Source organism: Anser cygnoides, chromosome 14 (genome assembly GCF_040182565.1).
Source record: "Anser cygnoides isolate HZ-2024a breed goose chromosome 14, Taihu_goose_T2T_genome, whole genome shotgun sequence".
Classification (NCBI taxonomy): domain Eukaryota; kingdom Metazoa; phylum Chordata; class Aves; order Anseriformes; family Anatidae; genus Anser; species Anser cygnoides.
In genome coordinates this window covers 14,021,408-14,038,070 of record NC_089886.1, presented here as the reverse complement: position 1 = coordinate 14,038,070, position 16,663 = coordinate 14,021,408, and the positions used below count along the sequence as shown (strand labels likewise).

Genomic DNA, 16,663 nt, shown 5'->3' with positions numbered 1-16,663 from the left:
GATAGAGAAGGCAATTCCATGCAGCGCAATGCATCCAAAATCAGGAAGCTGAGAAATAGGGAATTTTCTTTTCCTATTTCTTTACTGAGCCTTTTAGCTCCTCTCGGCTCCCATGCTAACATGTTCCTGCGGACACTGTTTCGGTGGCCCTGCTATTTCCATTGCTGCCTTCAGCAGGCACAGAAGGAACCTGAAAGGCCCTGTCTGGGGAAAAGCTGCTGAAAGTGCTTTGATTTTTCAACAGGATGAGAGCCAGAAGGTGCAGTTAAAAAATACACAGTCTCATCCTTCACAGACCTCCGTCTCTGCAGCCTCCTGACTTATCCATGAACACACTTTGTGACCTCAGCACATCACTGATTTCCTAAATGCATTTAATAAAAATTGACAACGATCTTGCAACGTGTTGCTAACAACACATCATCTGCACCGGATAGCAGGAAGAGCTGCTGCTGCCGCCCCCATGGCACCTCGTTTTTGGGTGCTCTGAAGAAGATCTGGCAGCCTCAATGGGGAAATGGGCTTCACGTTGGGAAGCACCGGGGTGCTGGCACCTGCTGTCCCCAGGGGCTGCCCACCATCTACAAGAAAAGACAAGGTCCCCATGCTCAGAGCAAAAACACATTCCGCCTGCCTTCAGTGAGCTGTTCTTGTACATCTGAGCCTCAAGGCAAGCTCCCAGCCCAGCTATCAGACTCTTGGCAGCAATTTCCACACGGGTTTGTTGTATTTGGACTCGAGATTCCCCCTTGACCCCAAAAGTCACACTAAAAGGCTAAAAGTATTTTCTTTACTTGCTAAAGAAAACACGGAGGACTTTATTTAGTTATTCAGAACTCCTCAGCCATTCTTCGGTCACTTCATGATTTCCTGAGATTGTATCTGTGCCGTTGTCTGCCGGCTCGGGTCACTCTGTGCAGCTCGGAGGGGAAGAAAAGCTGTTACATTTCATTGTCCTCAAAAGAGGGGAGAAAAATCCGACTCACGCTCCCAATCCAAACAACGCCGCTGCCTCGTGCATTCTTGACAGCTAGCGAGGCTTCATTGAAAACCATTTGTAGCCTTTAGCTCCCTTCTAACAAGTTGGCCATTGCCATAGAGGAGATTTTTTTCTCCACTGATTTATGAGCTTTAATTTATATGCGAGCCTGGAATACTTGCTTTGGGAAGAGCTCTGCCACAGGCCAAGCTTGCACGGAGATACACAGCAGTTTGCATGGTATGCTCTGCATTTTCATCATCCAGCCGCAGCAGGATGAAAAACTCCAGGTGAGGAGCACACGTGGTCGTAGGTGGTGCTGAGCACTCACTTCCCAGCGGGTCTGCCAGCTTGGGCTAAAGCGGCGCACTTACCAGGTGAATTTAACAGGTTTGGAAAGCCTCCACATGACCCAGCAGACATGCTTTGGAAGTGTGAAAGCGCTGCTGAAGCCTGGGCTCCCGTGCAGACTATGCGTGATCACGTGGAGCGGCTGGGAAATTGTTTAACGGTGTCTCAATGGGTGGTAATGGGATTTTCCAACCCCGAGCCGCCTCGGCGGAGTCCGGGTGTAGGTAGGATTGTGCTGACTCCGCTGTTTCCTTTGGAAGGGAGGGAGAGCATTTGGCACTTCTTTGCATCAGGCCAGGAGCTCCTGACTCCGGGCTCCTTGGCCAAGACGTGCGAGTGGCGATGCGCACCCTGAGTGGGCTGCGCCCTGCGCCTGCACCTGACAGCAGCATGCAGGCTGCTGCTGCTGCACCTCGGCTGAAGGCAGGCCTCCTCTAGCCCAAGGGCAGCAGATGTCATCTATACTGCATTAATTTCCTTGCTTGCAACGTGGGAGGAACAAGCGTCTCGCCCCTCCCCTTTCTCTGCTGTTTGTTGTGACCTTTTGTTGCATGCGGATGACCAAACCGCCCTCTGTGTGCTGGAAGTCCGAGGAGCTGTGTTAAAATCATTGGAGTTTGGTGGAGCAGGGAGCATGCTCATTATACCCAGCCCTTCCAAATATAGGTTGCAATGCCCAGGAAAAGCACCCCACAGGCAGTGCTGTTGCTTCCCCGAGGGATTTCATGCTGGGTCTGCAGGAGTAGGGGCTTGGATGCTGCTGGCGTGGCTGAGACACCCATGGGCAGCCCTTGTCACCGAGCCAATGGGTTTGGTTTTGCCAAGCAAAATGAAATTTTGCAATTTTTGCTGCAACATCTTTGGGGAACACCAGACGAGCTGGGTGAGGCAAGGTGTGGTTGCAAGCCCCTGGGTTGCTTCAAAGTGGCTGAAGAAGTGACATCCCCAGGACACCCGTAAGGTCCCATCTGGTGCCGCAGCAGCCAGGAGCGTCACCCTAGGGTGGAGGCATGTGGCAGCAGACACCAGCTGGAAGCGCGGCCCCCTGGGGTGTCAGCTCATCCCTTGGGGACGCAATTTGCACCAGGGAGCATGGGTTTGCCTCGGAGGGTACCCTGTTTGCTGCCACAGCAGGATGACAGCTGAGCCCCAGGGCTTGGTACCACAGCACAGCCAGAAGTGGTGCAGAAAAGCCCCCCCGTCCTCTGGGTAAGTCCCTCCACGCAGGAAAACACCAACACACTGACAGTGAAGCACATGTTCAAATGTTTTTCTAAACTCCGTGGCCTCAGGCCAGGATCTTCAAGGATATTGAGCTCCCTGATTCCCACTGATTGCACTAAACAGCTTCAAAGGCTCAGGTCTCAGCGTGGATGGTAATGAGGCCGGGTGGGTTGGATTCTCTGACTTAGCACTGGGTCGTGATGCTGACACATCCTGGAGCTAGTGAGACCTGTTGGCCCGGGGGGTCACCTACGCAGAGCTGTGAGCTAGCAGCAGCAGCCTGTTTACACGGCTGCGGTTGTCTAATCTCAACTGTTATCATTCATCTACACAACTTCTTCGCAAGCCTCAAGATGCTTTATCTTGCACTGTGAGCTTGAGGTCTTGTTCCTGACTGCTGATGAGCCTCTGCTGTTGTGCAGGAATAACGAGACACTGCTCGAACGTGCTTGGCTCTCAGCAGAGCCTAGAAGGGTCTGGGTAGATGAGGACAGCTCTTGCCTTCACATTGAGGAGTTCAGGCAACATCACCTGCAGTGCATGGCTCTTCACAGCATCTTTGTTCTGCTCAGTGCCTGGCAAATGGCTGGGTCACCTCCACCCCTTGGTGATATTTAATCATTAATTGCATCTGAGTTTGGAAAGAACCTGCTACATTTGTAAACTTCCCTTCATCTGATAGATGGCTTTTCTGACTGTGGAGTTCACTGGAGCCCACTGGGTTACCCCTGGCTGTGGGAGGACAACTAGAAGGTGTCCTATGGAAAATGGTGGGGGGTTATGGAGCAGCCTAGCGGGGGCACATTCAGGTCCTGAGGATGCGTGCAGATCTGAACAGGATAGCGTGATGGGCATCCCAGGAGGCTGGGAGTGTGAATTTGGATCCAAGCACGAGGGCTTACTCACACCCGTGCGATAAGAAGGCTGGGGGGGGAGAGGCACAGGGTTATTTATCCATTTGTTTGGCAGTAGACAAGGCAATAAAAGGTGCTCTTTTAAAAAGTTCGAAATAAGGAAACCTGAGTCAGAGACAGCCTCAGCCTCCCGAGCTGTGCTGCGCCGAACAGAATAACTCCTCGCTCTCCGACTTCTTTACGAATTGCACTCTTGGACTTGTCCTCCCCCCGGGACGCACTCCACCCACCAGTACCTCTCTGACCTCATCTCCCCTCGCCCGTCCCCACCCGCGGACTTGCTCCTGCACTTCTGGCCTCCAGCGGGCAGCTCCTCACAGCTCCTCCACGTCCTCTTGCACCGCTTTGCTCTCGCTTGGTTTTCCATCCAGTCCCCTCCCCAGGCGGGCTCTCACCTCCCGCCTGCCTCCCAGCTCTCTGGCTTGGCAGCTTCCTGATTCTGCCTCTAAAAATAGTCTCCGTGGCTGGGGAGTTTCCAAACAAACAAACAAACAAGCAAAACACGGGAAGGCTGTGGTTTCCGCTGCTTGTCTTTTGCTTACCTGGAGCTAGAACACACCTTAGGTGCAGAAACATCACAATGCGCCACACGGAACAGAAGTGGTGAAGCGTGCTTGGCGTGGCCGGGCAGCCACCAGGCTCATGTCCCCTGAGATGGTCCCAGCAGGAGCAGGAACACTGTCCTCAGCACCAGCCCTGCTGGAGGCCCTTCAGAGCTGCAGCGATACCTGGCTGCTGTGTTACTGGCAAGGAAAACAAAGCACGGAGGTGGGTGCTGGAGCAGCTTGTTCAGCACACGAGGAACATTGATCTCCCTGGCTTAAGTGACGTGATGAATGCATGTGCTGCTGGGAAGCTGATAAAATATTCATTGTGATGCCCAGGAATTAAAATTTTCTTTAGGTGGGACACCTACACTGTTAGACCAGCAGTTGGGTAACTGGGCAAAAAGGTCTCAGAAGCCACAGAAATAGAAATGAATCTAAACGTGTAAGTATGTGTATAAATGCACATGCATTATATCTCAGGAATATAACTTATTTGATAGCAAAACGCCATAGTTAGGGCCTGGCAGGGTCTCTCCCAGCAGCTCTCCAGCGATGTGTGACTGTCAGAGTCGCAGGGACTCCACTGGTGCCACCGCAACTGCGCTGGGTATCCGTGCAGGGGGATATCCCTTCACAGACCAAATGCTGCTCACCTTATCCACGCTAGCAACGAGTGAAAAAAAAAATCGGCCAAATACACTGTTTTGAAGCTACTGTCTGATCATGATTACCTGCCTTACTGTTCTTCACAAGTTCTACAGCACTTCAGTTTCTTTTAGTCTTCTGCTTTGGGCTGGTGTTTGGCAGGGATGGATCCAGCTGTGTAGTGGCTGTGCCTGTGTGTCCTTGGTCAGGCCATTCAGCTAGTGCTCTTGTGCCATTTCCTAATGCCGAGTGGTTTTTGTGTAATGGAAAGGGGTAAGAAAAAGCCCTGTGCTAAAGCACAAGCAGTTGTGTTCCCACTCCAATGGGCTGAGGGAGTAAAAGAGACAAAGTTTTCAGAAAAAAAGTAATATCTTATGTATTTGTCCTGCAGGCCTAAGGGATTGGTGGGCATTCCTCATCTGCATCAGCCTGTCTGATAAACCCCACTACCTTTCTCCCCACAAAACTTCCTCTCCAGACAGAAATATGGCACGATTCCCATAGCTCCTACGGATTACGAGATTAATGGAGCAATCCCCAACCTTTGATGTGTGGGAAAACAGCAAGGAATTGCAACATCTGCTGCTGAGTTCTTTGCGTCCAAGGGATGACCATTGCTGTACAACCTATACATCCTTCTCCACGTACGTACTCCTCCTTTGCACCTCCTGAAGTCAAAGAGCTGTATGTGCTAGATTGGCAGCATTTGGTGGCATGAAGAAACAAACAAACAAACACCAGACAGCTCCATTTGAGAATCCCTTCCCATCACCTTTCCATCGGGGGCTGTTCCCTCATGCTCCCACTGACCTGCGTTTTGCCTGCAGCTGAAGCGTTTCTGTGCAGCACTGGTTAATGGAGTATTTACAGTGCACTTCACAGTAGAAGGTGAAAAGAAAGGAATTAGGGAAAGAGAGGAGCCAGGTCAGGACTTTTATTATTTTATTTTATTTTATTTATTTTATTTTATTTTATTTTATTTTATTTTATTTTATTTTATTTTATTTTATTTTATTTTATTTTATTTTATTTTATTTTATTTTATTTTATTTTATTTTATTATTTCATTTCATTTCATTTCATTTCATTTCATTTCATTTCATTTCATTTATTATTTTATTTTATTTTTGTTCCACAAGCTTGTGGTTAGCTAGCATTTTATTTTTTTAGAGAGTCTTTCATTGAGATGAGGAAAATACAAGCCAGGCTTGTCTCTGGACTAAATTTTGACTCCTAGAACTTAAATAACAGAAATAACCTTAGATGAGTCTACCAACATTCAAAACCTTATCAAATTCTAAACCATATTGGGCTTATTTCCTACCTTATGAAATATATTCATAAACTAGATGAAAAGATGAAAATCAGCTACTTTTTCACCAAACAGGAACACACCTGAGCATCCACACCATGCTGATAGCTGTCTCATATTGGAATGTCCTGAATGTTTTGTGGCTTTGAGGAGCTCGTTTGCATACCTGTTTAAAGCAAACTTGGTTTATTTCCTGTGATACGTTGTTAATGTTTTTAGCCAGTTAGATGTGATGTTCTGTTTCAGAGCAGGCTGCAGTGATGGCTGTATGGCTATAACTGTGTAAGTACAATAGACTGAAAAACATAAAAAGAAACCTTTTGTGCTTCAGAAAGCTGAAACATAAAATGAAAATGTAAAGAGAAATGGGAAAGAAAAGGGTTAACCATTTAAAGGCTGAGTGAAACAAAACGTATCTGTGCAAGGGCCTCCCCAAGGAAGTGGCTGAGACCACATCGCTTGGATCATTTAAAATTGGACTGTACAAAGCAATAGAGAAAATTCTGCAGGGAACAATCCTTCACTGGCAGGTGGGATGGACTCAATGACCTAATAAGTCTTTTCCATCTCTAAGTCTATGAGATGAGCCTATAACTAGTGCAATATGGCTTTGCCCAGAGTTCCCATGTGCTGGCTATGAGCGGAGCCAAGTTGCACCAAACTGTGTCTTGTTTAAGTTAACTGTTTATGTGGTTCTTTTGCCCCACACTGGTTCCTTTTTTTTCATCAGATTCCCTCTCCAAACAGATGATTCTTTTATGCTCACTTCATTTTTGGTATGTAAAGCATGTTAAATCACGTAACGTGCCATATATTTTCCTTGAAATAGAACAGGAGTGCAGGAAACACCCCCTTTCTCCTCTGTTTCTGCTAGTGGCCATCTGACTGTTGTCTTGGGAAGGATTTGGACTGCACAGCTCCTTGCCGCAGTTGTCCATCAGGCTGGTCCCAGCATCTCATCAACCATATGGCAGAAGAAAGGTCTCTTCTCTTACAGGTGTGGCATGGCACCAGCCAGAGCCCCACAGGTCCCTTGTGGCATGTGCTCCCCTGCCTGGGTACTGACATTTTTGTGTCTCAGAGCTCAAAGCGCATTTGCTTTTACTCCCAAGTGGCTTAGTCCAGATGGGCTCAGAGTCCACGCTGTCTATTCTCCGCACCGAAACTCGAATTCACAAAGGAAAAAGCACCGGGGATGCACAAATGGCAAATCTGGGGCTTGTCACCAGGCGTGCAGGCAGGGGACTCAGCCGTGCCTGGAGCCAGGGGAGCTGTGGGGGATCTCTGCCTCTCCAAGATCTTGCGAGGAAGCCCACGGCCCCAGCCAGGCCTGCTGGCTGAGGGCCTGCTCCTAATCCCACCGGAGAGCAAGGGTTCCAGACTTTGTGTTTGGCTTCAGATGTTGTTTTTTCCCCTCCACCTCAGAAGCGCATTGGCAGAAGGCAGGCAGTGAGTTTGGATGGGCTGCTGGATGACGGGACTGACAGGAATGAGCACGGGGGTGTTGGGCAGGACCCGGGGCTGTGTCAAGCTTCCTGCTGCCCTGTGTGCCGACCCAGGCTGGAGGCAGTCTGGGCACTGGTGGCCAACCCTCATGTTCTTCCCTGGCAGGAAGGTGTCCCACCAGAGGCTTCCAGAAACTGGTGGTAGGCAGAGAAAGCAAGATAAGCTGTGACAGAACAGGGCAGCTTACCTGGTGCTCACCAGAAGGAGGGGTGGGTGTGGAGCTCACTGAGGTAGGTGTGGAGCTCACTGAGCTAGACCTGCACTCCTATCTCCTGAAAATCTCCGTTTCTCTAAGTCTCACCCCATCCCCAGGAGATAAAACTCCTGCTGAGCTAGGTGGCAGTCCTGTGGAAGAGAAAGGAAGTGCCGCCTAAGCCCCTGTGCCTGTGGCTGGTGAAGGTTTCTCTTACAGGTGAGAGCCAGCCAAAAGGAAATACTGAAGTGAAACGTTAAGTGGCTCGCAGGATAGGTGCCTAAACATGTTGGAGAAGTCAGCTCCAACCGCTGGGTGCGCGGACACCCCGGCACTCCCTGGTGGAGCAGAGAATGGACATCCATTCCTTGCGGCCTGCGTGAGGACCAACCAAGCTGTCCCCAGAGGCTGCGGCCCAGAGCCCCGAGAAGGAGGGCGGAAATGCAGAGCCCCAGGAGATCTCCTGGAGATGCTGCTGCAGCCTGAGCCCTGAGCCCTCCTTCCTCCTCCTTGCCCCGAGGCGAGAGTAGCTGAGTTAGACCAACAGCAAAGCGTGACGTGCTTAGACGCGGCAGGAAATGGAAGCGGGAGATAACCCAAAACCTCCTCAAATTCCCCACTCCTACTCACCCACCTGACTTGAAGAAGTAAATCAGGACGTAACATGCAGTTGCTTCTTGTCGAGACCTAGCGTCCAGATAGCTTGCACGGGGGGCGAGTGCGTGTGTGGTAATTCGGTGCTTGTGCAGGCATGAACCCAAGTCCCCTCCTCATCTGCCGGGTTCAGCGAGGTCGCAGGAGGAGGAGGAATTTGCCCCGGCATGAAGTGCTGCGCAGGAGCCCACTTGCTGCTTTCCAGAGACCTGGATTTTCCTGGTCCTGCGGCGGGACCCCGCAGCTCACTGCCCTGAAGGAGACGCTTCCCATGGACGCGGTGGTGCACAGCCTTTTGGTCACCTGCTGCGTCTCCCCCTCTGCTCTGCTGGGATCATGGAAGATCTTCCACTGCTGCTTTGTTCAAAGCTACATCCTCACTGCCTGCACTGATGTCCCAACCCACTGCAGACCTGAGTCTCTACTGGGACAGGAGCTCCTGGAGGGTTTCCACAGCAGTAGGATGGGTGGGAGGATGCAGGGGGCAAGCAATGAACGGGGCTCACTGATGGCCCCTGCACAGGGACACTGTGTGTTTAGGGTGTGATTAGCTGAAGGTGCCCTGTGGCTCCTCGAAGAAGAGGTGCCCATGAATGCAGGAACCAAGCCAGGCCTGGCCTTGGCACCCACACAGTACCTCCACACTAGTCGTTGACCCTATGCAGAGGAGAATGATGCATGGCAAGGTGATGGTGTGGCCTCGGTGGGACCTGAGAGCCAGCTCGCACAAAGGGGTAGAGCCCAGCGACACAGCAGGGCTTGGGCTGCTGCGATTCAGGGCAACAAAACCTCCCACATCACTTACACAACGCTGTGGGTGCCCCAAGCTCATGGCCAGTGCCGCAGCCTGCTGCTTGCTGTTGCTGTTTTTCAGGTTTCGTCTTATTGGAGAAAAAAAAATTCTCCTGTTTGGAGGCAGAGCTGAGGGAGCACAGGGTGCGAACCACACGGAGCCACCTAGCACTGGGCTAGTGGCTGGGAAGGGCACAGCAACAGGGCAAGGAAATTCTCCTTTGTACCCAAACCTCCACCTCCTCCATGGTCACAAAACCCCAGAGTTGTGTGAAGTTTCCCCAAATTGAGTCACTGATGGCAGAGCGCCGCTGAGCACGGCGCGCACGAGGCACAGGAAAGCAAATTTCCCTTCGTGGCTTCTTAGACCTTTTAAATATTTGTTGTGATTGCGCTACTAATTAAATTCAGCTGTTGCAGGTAATATAACTCCTAACGGCTTTTTTTTTTTTTTTAATATATTTTTGTCTCCCTTTTAGGGGGCAAGTGAGCAGCACTTAAAGGTACATGCTCCATCTGTTGGGGTGGCTGCTGGTGGCAATGCAGAGCTTGGATTGAGCTCTGAAGTCACCATGTTCCCTGTGCCAGTTTGCCTTAGGAAAGGAGGCACACTGCTGCAGTGGGTAGGCTCAGACCATCACCCCATAGCCCTCTGAATCTCGCTGGAGCTAATGGTAGGTGCATCCACCACCGGAGCTCTTCCCTCGCTTGTCTTGTGCCTGCCTGACTCTCAGCACCATCACTTCCCCTCTCACCTCCACTCCTTTATAAGGCTTATCCACATCTAACTCTCTCAGCAACATGATTCAGATCTGAGGGCAAATTGGGTGGAAGAGAAGTCGGTATAGTATGAGAAAATTGCATTTTTGTGCTCCAGTGCTGTGCTGCACTGTGCGTGTGGCTCAGGGCTTGCTGGTGCTCACCTTTTGGGCTGTCAAGGAGAATTTCTCTGTGTCAAAAATGGTGTGGAACGCCCTCTCCATGTGTCCTCCAATGTTTTGAATTTTAAAGTATAGCCCCAGGGCAGTATATTTAAAACATGATCTCAGGGAAGCTGGCTCATTGCATTTGTAAGCTGAAAGAGAGAGCTCGGAATGATGACGGTAAATAGACACGAGGGCTCGTGGAGTCACACCGAGGTCAGGCATCCCCCCCTGCATCTCCCCCCAGGATTTGGGCCAACGTTGCACTTCCTAATTCAAACCCAAGCCCCTTTCTCTGTGCTCATCCCATCAGCTCCTCTACCACGGGTGCTGTGGCCTCCTGACATGGGCACTCCTCATGCAGAGGTGAGCGCCGGTGCTTTGAAACCCGGGCACCCCGAATTAAGGCACAGAGCTATATTTAGACATCCGCACAAAGCGCCTTGATCTTCAGAGGGCTGGAGCACCTGCAAGCCCCAGCGCTGCCAGTGGGACCTGCAAGCACGCCGAGCCTTTGAAAAAACCCAACCACGGAGTTAAGAGAATAGATGGGGCTGATAGCGGGTGATTGAGTTATTGCAGCTTAACGAGTTGCCGCGCATCTGCCAAGCCACAGCAACTGTGTGTGTGTGTGTGTGTGCGCGTGCATGCACACCCCTATTCACCTAAGCTGTAGGATTTAACCTAAAATAGTTCCTGTGGCCTTGCACTGGTTTGGCAGCAGTCCTGAGGCCAGCTACCCGGCTCTGCTGATAAGCCCTAGTGAGGGGAGCTGAGAGCACACGGGCTGCAGCAGCCCCGCGCAGAACTCGGCGGGAGATGGTGCCCCTGGGGCGGCCCCCATGAGGTGACCTGGCCCCTGGCCTCTTCTGGCTGTTGGAAGAAAGCAAGAGGCTAGGAAAGAGTCAGAGCCTGACTGGAAATGGGAGCTTGCATTTAGGGCCGTGCCAAGCTGTCCCAGCGAGCATCGCTGCGTGCTGAGCCTGAGCTGAGGCTGGGGCTGCTGTCAGGTGCTCCCAGCGCTTCGGTCTGGCCTCGGGGCTTTAGTGCCGCTGGTGAAGAGCGAGAGGCCCTTTGTAAGAACTGGTCCTGGCGCCTTATTATAATTTTCCTTCAGCATGGCTCTGAGCTTTTGGTTGAAGTCCATCCACTAGTGAAACAGGCAGGAAAAAAGCCTTCTGCTCTTCCTTTCAGGTCCCTGCAGCGCTTGGCTTTCCAGCCCCAGTTAACCGTCACACGGAGTCGCGGAAAGCAGGACCTGTCTGGATGAGAAGCCATCATTTTGTCCCATGCTTAAAAGAAGCCTTCTGTGCTTTGAACAGGCCAAACAGCATTCTCCCCCATAATTTTTTAACTTTGGGCACCTTTGCAAATTACTCTCCTGGCTGGGAGGGAGACCAGGAGTGCCAGAACACCATGGGAAGAGGCTGCTCTGTGATACTGCCAACCTGCGAAGGAGGAGGAAATGCTGGAAATCCCCTAAGCACGCCTGTTTTCTTGAGATTCCCAACTCGATTTTGCAAACTCAGAAGATTTTATATAATTTGGTTTAGTCGGTTCAGAGGTTTAAGGCACTTGGCTATGCATCTGGATTGCATCTTTGGGGTGAGTTATCCAAAAAAGAACTCAGACAGAACAGTTTGAAATTCATCCTTTGCTAGCAAAGCTAAAGGAAAACAAGAGCACAGGAAGGGAGTTTCGACTCTGCTACTTGGTGTGCTGGGCACTGGGTTTAATCCCATGGCCTGTGCCTCTACCTGCCTGGGCCATCAGGGCAGCAGCCACCAGCCACCATCCCTAACCTGACACCCAGCTCCCTGCCAGCGAAGGAAACCTCAGCTCCCCCTCTAACCACTGGCCTCCATCACCTGAAGGTCTCTAGAGTAAGAAACAAAGAAAAGAGCATTTCTAAACATGCAAATAAATCTCATCCGATGTGCAAGTTCAGCAAGCACAGCTCTGTGACATGACGGCTGCTGCACACAAGCCAAACGGTTTTATTCAGGCTTCCCAGTCTGAAAATGTTGGCCTTAGAAAGCCCTTAAATGAAACATTTTGAGTTGAAAAGTCCAAGTCAATTCAAAATAGAAACAAAGAAAGTTAATTTTAAGAGCCCTTTAAGTTTTCAATCGTAAAAGCCAAGAAAGTTGCGTATTGATGAGACGGAGCCCCAAGACACCCGCAAGGCAGCCAGCACCCCGCTGCTGGTGTTGACTGCCCCGAGGCCGCTGTCTTCGAGCGCCGATAGCGATCAGCACCTCGTGGGGCCGAACCTTTCACCATTTGCCATGTTTTGCCTCACAGGCAGCTGTGTTTCAGCAGTGGGTGAAATGATTCCTGTTTTGAAGGGCAAATTCTTCCCTTTAGATGTTTGTACTCACCTCCCATTAACTTTGGTATGAGCTGAGCTCATGCTTCCAAGAGCAAAATTTGGCTTATAATTTCTGCATGCTTCGGGATCCTTTGGGTACCATATAAATGTAAGATACTGTGATTCAGTGTTAAAGAGCAGAGAAAATGCAAACCCCCAGGAGAAAAAGTAAGAGAAAATCATATACAGCCTTTGTTTAAAAATAAAAAATAATAAAAAAAAGCAAAGCAAAAGAGAAAGATTAAGAAAAACAATTCAGCCTCATTCCAAAGCTGATTTCATTGCATGCAAGGACAGAGTGCACACCTCTTACCTAGCGATAGCTTCTCTGACACCAGTGAGTTACGGGCCATTAGACCAGGCCCCAGTTTCGAAGGCATTATTGGAAATGTCTTACCTCCCATATTTCCTGTTTTTTAATCAAACTCACCGCACTGCCAGAGGTGTTTCATTTACTGTGCGAGGGGGCGGCGAGGCAACCTCGAGCCACAGGAAATAGGAATCGCAGAGCAGCTCCTCCACGCCGGGCGCTCCCAGGGGCACGCAGCGTGCGGACACCCGCTGCCCCCTGCCCCGCGGCACCGCTGCCCGGCCCCAGCATCCTGCAACCACTGCTGGGTTCAGGGCTTTCGGTGTCTCCTCGTTTCGCTCCGTGCCCCCACTCTAGCAAGAGCTAATGGTGCATACACTTTATAAGCTTATTTTCTATCAGCTGCCATTTTATAGTTTCTTGGCTTGTTGTGACTGTCATAAAATTACTTTATTGTATTTTCCCATCTGTTACATTTTTGCTTCTTTACAGGGGGACACTGCAAGATGCACATAGTCTAATTTAGCTTTGAAATCATTGTCTGAATGTTGTGTAAGGAAGATGAACATTGTGTTTACAGTGTGGCCTCTCTGTAGCACTGAGGCGAATGAATGATGCCCACAAGCCCCAGTGTCAGCAGGTGGACGTGGCTGCCCCCTCCTCCCCTACCCTGCTCCTTTGCTTTGAGTTTTGCACTTGGCTACACCTGCTAGAGCTGTAATTGCTCCTTAATTTAGTTATCCACACACTGGGGCTTTAACAAGGCCTTCTGAAACTTTTTTTTTTTGCTTTTTTTCAATTTGTACCACCACTGAATATTAAAGACTTTGTCTTGTTAAACTACTGAGATTATTAGACAAAATCCAATATTTAATCTGGTGGTTTGGCGACACCAAAGGATTTCTGAATATAAAAAATCCTGTTTTAAGAAAAAAACAGTGGTTTGACAGTCCTGTTTAAGTACTCCTTCATCTCTCCTTCCTGCCCCCAGTGTACTACACCGTACTTTTCAAACATAATTTTATCGCCAAGAAAGGAAGCCTTAACTATTCTTATCAGTGGGCCAGATCCTGTTCCCACCAGAAAACCTACATAATAGACAGGACACGAGGCAAAGGAATCCCATGCACCTGCAACTGGCAGTCACTTCAACAGAAACAGAAGCAGCGAGAGCACGTAGGGAAGGAACTGAGCTGAAGGACTTCCAGCAATTATCTCTGTGCTGTCTCTATTATGATTTGTCAATAACAAGGAATATTTTGTGTGTGATTTCAAAATATAATTGTAAAATTTATGGACGTAGGTAATTAGTTGGTTTTTGATTGCTGCAGTCTACCTGGAAAGTCTGGGTGAATTTTCAGTTTTTACAATTCTCCAGCTATTTAATGCAAACAGTTTTAGAAAAGGGACTCCAGTTTTGCTATACAAAAGGCTTGTTCCTATCTGTTGATTGTAGTAAAAATGGTGAAAGAGGAATCCAAGGTGGGATGTCAAACTTATGTGTGAGTAGAGCAGTGCGAGATCACTTCTGTGCCACTTCTCTCTTGGTTTCCATCTCTTTGGCAATACGTACTCCTCCAGTGGGTGCTGTCCTTCAGGATTAAGAAGGAATAAACAGAATCACACAAAAAATTATGGCTTGTACTGGAATTTAGCTGGATGAAGACCTCAGAATGAACTGGCGAGTAGGTTGTGTCTGAACTCTGCAGCCCCTGCGTTCAGTTCTTTATTAACTTTTTCAGTATGTTCTATTACGGTCAGGCAACAATATGAGAGCTATCTTGCAGCTAATTTAACACCTGTAAATTCCCATGGCTGGTAATGAAACCTTGTAGAGGCTAGTGGATGAAGCATTTGCTTCATATATCAAAGGTCGTCAGTTCAGTATTTGTTAATGCTGTAGCTTTTATTAAATTTTTTTTCAGCTTTTTTGCATCACTTATAGCCTGATTAAGACTTCTCCTCGCCAAGAGGAGCTGACACAGCAAGCTCCCAGCCATGAAGCTGGTTTTTCTGGATGTTTCGTATCTAAACTGACCCCTTCTCAACCCTGTCATGGGCTGGGTCCACCACAGTAGCCAACTTTTCAAAACACATCCAGCACAAAGCAACACTATAATGAAACTAAGCAGCTCCTGAAGATGAAATCACATGAGCTGTGCATCCAAATGTGATGCTGCAGCTTCTGGGAAATGCTGAGTGTGCGCTTCTTCACCTTGAAAGGTCTTGGCATGTATGCTGTTTATCAAAATAACAAGTCATTGAAATACAGCTGAAAGGATTGCCAGGAAGGTTGAATGAAGCACTGTTGTTTCCAGTGTACCATGGTCTCCACTGTTTTTTCCAGAGGAGGGAAATGAGTGGGCTCCAAGAACGAACCCCGCGCACAGAGCCCATCTATTTCTGGCCGGGCTGCTCTTTGACCTTCGGCGAGTGCAACACAGCAGGTCTTGAGCAGAGCTCGGCTGTGTGGAGCTCGCTGCCAGCAGGACCTTCACCTTCACATAGCCCAGCACCGATCCTAAACATTATTTTTATTTGTAAGGTGCCACTCATCAGGAATCTCCCCTGGGATATGATTCTGGTTGCCTGCAGAGAAAAGAAGTTCTGGATGTATTCCTGAGACTATTAATTTAATCTGTAAATAAGCTATGCTTTGCATTAACATCTTTATGCTGTAGAATTTTATAGGATATTTGGTTCTCTGTAAGACACACGTGCTGTTTTGTATTCATATCTGCACCTGTCTTATAGCTGGCTTCGTGATGCTACTCATTAATTCAAGACTGCAATGTCTTTCTCACTCTATGATATTTAGATGTCAGATATTTTCTACAAAGCTTATTAAAACTCAGATTTGTACTTCATTGTTCACTGTACTACCAGGTAGTCCCATCAATGCGCTCCTGTGACTTGCCTGGTCCACTGGAGAAGTCTGACTGAGTTTTCAGGGTAAGACAAACATACCCCGAGGCACCCATCTTTCTTGGACAAACGAAAAAACAATCATTAGTACCACAGGTGTTCCAATGGCTTCTGTCTGAATTCTGAATCTGCAATAGCATATACACGTGAGTAACACCAAACAATTCACCTGTTCTCAAACAACAAGCACCCTTCCAGAAACACACGGCTTTCACGCCCAACAGCAGCGAAGCCTGTCTGTGTTACGGGCCCATTTTTTTTGGTGATGGGGGCAACCAAACCTACGGCCTGTGGAAGAATTGGCACCACCGTGCTCATGGTGCCTCTCACCAGGGCCGGCTGTGTCTCCACTGCTGTGGTGGCAGCGGCCAAGCAGGGACCTGGCTGCTCCTCCTCCTCCCAGCACACGGTGCAGCACAGCCACGTGCTTGGAGAACCAGGACGGAGGCAAGTGCCGGCCAGCCAGGAATGAGTCTCACGGCATTCGGTGTCAGCCTCCATTTTCCCACTGCTGGGGCGGGGAGATGCTGCTGGGGCCAGCTCCGGTTAGCACAACATTGTTAGCTGCCCGATACAAATGACCTTTGTACAAAAAATTAACAGTGACTTTCAGTGAGGGGCAGCTCAGCTCCTCCGGGGGTCCTTGTGGGTCTGGGTTCCCACTCACTGAGGCCACCACAACATCCCAGCGCCAGCAGCTCAGCCACCACAAGGGCAGGGACAGCAAATGAGGTTCCCCTTACTGAGCTAACGCTGGTTCTGTCGCAGCTCCCCCCTCCTGATGTGGTGTAACAGTCCCAAAACATCACAGGCCAGCGCTGCCACCCCCAAGGGGCAAGGCCTGTGGGGACGGGTGCTGCTTCCGCACAAAAACTCCTATTAGAACACGTCGCCACATGTTTGACTGAACTTCTCAAATCTCCCTGTTTCTCCTCAGACACACAGAGACCATGAGCTAAAAGCCAAGCTTTTTCCACAGCTTATGTTCTTGTAAAAACAACTCCAAGTACACACAT

General features: G+C 49.5%; 2 long non-coding RNA genes across 10 annotated transcripts in view; one reads left to right on the top strand and one right to left on the bottom strand.

Moving 5' to 3' along the window:
• Positions 1-938: 938 nt before the first annotated feature.
• On the top strand, positions 939-11,373 carry LOC106034434 (uncharacterized). Of its 8 annotated transcripts, XR_010834983.1 has the most exons (6): positions 939-4,236; positions 5,053-5,305; positions 6,704-6,749; positions 6,848-6,970; positions 9,598-9,792; positions 11,236-11,373. It is a non-coding gene; the product is annotated as an uncharacterized lncRNA (long non-coding RNA). The 8 variants fall into 8 exon arrangements; XR_001206069.3 differs by lacking the exon at positions 6,704-6,749; XR_010834982.1 differs by having other exon boundaries at positions 5,053-6,749.
• Positions 11,229-16,663, bottom strand: part of LOC106034388 (uncharacterized) — a 57,704-nt gene continuing 52,269 nt past the window's right edge. Inside the window, exon 16 of one of the 2 annotated variants that reach the window (XR_007163639.2) lies at positions 11,229-15,311. This is a non-coding gene — a long non-coding RNA (uncharacterized lncRNA). The remainder of the gene's footprint in view (positions 15,312-16,663) is intronic. The other variant, XR_007163643.2, reaches the window with a different exon arrangement.